The sequence below is a fragment of the Mandrillus leucophaeus genome, unplaced genomic scaffold (genome assembly GCF_000951045.1).
Source record: "Mandrillus leucophaeus isolate KB7577 unplaced genomic scaffold, Mleu.le_1.0 Scaffold820, whole genome shotgun sequence".
NCBI classification, from domain to species: domain Eukaryota; kingdom Metazoa; phylum Chordata; class Mammalia; order Primates; family Cercopithecidae; genus Mandrillus; species Mandrillus leucophaeus.
The window spans coordinates 97343-98937 of record NW_012108920.1 but is presented as its reverse complement, the minus strand read 5'-3'; the positions used below and the strand labels follow the sequence as shown (position 1 = coordinate 98937).

At 48.5% G+C, this 1595-nt stretch overlaps 1 protein-coding gene across 3 annotated transcripts in view; it reads right to left on the bottom strand.

Moving 5' to 3' along the window:
* The window catches only part of SMARCB1 (SWI/SNF related, matrix associated, actin dependent regulator of chromatin, subfamily b, member 1), a 36898-nt gene that overhangs the window by 31029 nt on the left and 4274 nt on the right, over window positions 1-1595 (bottom strand). The window lies entirely within an intron of this gene.

The window sequence follows — 1595 nt, the reverse complement described above, 5'->3', positions numbered from 1 at the left end:
TTTTTTAATAGAGATGGGGGTCTCACTATGTTGCCCAGTCTGGTCTCAAACTCCTGGGCTCAAGCAATCCTCCCACCTTGGCCTCCCAAAGTGCCGAGAGTACAGGTGTCAGCCACCACACCCGACCCCAGAATGCAAAATTTTAAGTAGCACATTCCTGAGCCCCATCCAGGTGAAGTGACTTCCTACCTCTGAGGAAGGGCCCAAGAAGATGGGTACTTTGCAGCTTCCATGGATGATTCCCAGGCAGCTGAGCCTGTATTTGGAAACCACAGATCTTGACCACCTCCTCCTTTCTGAATGGATATGTTAGAGCCTGGGCTGAGCCCCTGCCCCCTCATCCTGCCCTATCTCAGTAGCAAGTTCTCATTTCCAGGTCTAGCTACCAACCCAAGTGGATAATGCAAGTGTCACCAGACACAGTGAATGTGACTAACATGCTCAGCCATACACAGAATCTGCAAATCTAAGTTATAAAAGTCAATCTTCCAGCCAGGTGTGGTGGCTCACACCTGTAATCCCAGCACTTTGGGAGGCTGAGGTGGACAGATCACCTGAGGTCAGGAGTTTGAGACCAGCCTGGCCAACATGGTGAAAGCCCTTCTCTACTAAAACTATGAAAATTTAGCTGGGTGTGGTACCAGGTGCCTGTAATCCCAGCTACTAGGGAGGCTGAGGAAGGAGAATAACTTGAACCCAGGAGGTGGAGGTTGCCGTGAGCTGAGATCCCGCCACTTCACTCCAGCCTGGGTGACAAGCGAAACTCCATCTCAAAAACAAAACAAAACAAAAAAACACCCTTCCTTCTATTGCAATCCCAGGATCCGTGAGAGAGGGCACCCAGCCTCTGCTCAAATTGTCCAATGACAGGATGGGTAGGGTGCCCGTCCCCCTATTGGGCTCACTGAGTAATGTGGAGTCAGCCAAAGCTATTTCCTTCAAACCTCTGCCAACCCCCACCCCTAAAGACTTGACCTCCAGGGCAATGGAATTCCACTCCTGCAGCTGTTCCTCACGTCATGATCACCAAGAAACTGTTTTATCGCCCCATAAAAGATTCCCAGCTGACGTGTGCAGAATTAAAGTGCCATCCATATGCACACAATTTCCTTCTGCAACTTCCCTGGGAAGGCCAAGCCATCCTTATGTTCTTACCACATCCCTTGGGGGAAAAAGAATCTGCAAAGCACACGCCTGTAACACTGGCCAGCCTGGAGGCGTGCCACCTTTCTTTGGGGGGAATCATAAAAAAGATTTTCCATAACCACATCACTCTGAACAATAATCCTTTTTCTTCCTTAATGCTCCTTGGGCTTTGTGCAGAGAAATGCATACTTTCTCGAGAGCTGAATGCACAAGGTAGATGGGTACAGTCTTATATTCTGCACGTCTCACCCACAGGACCCCTGTCTCGGGTCACTGCAGAATCTACTTAATTACACCACGTATGGGTCACACCTTTGTCTATTCAAGTAGCTGACCCGTCAGTAACCTAGGCTTTCCTTGAGGCTGGGTACTTAAATGACTCCATATTCTCCAGTATTATTCACAATGCTACAAAGAATCTCTGTACATATAGTGGGTTTATTGATTCA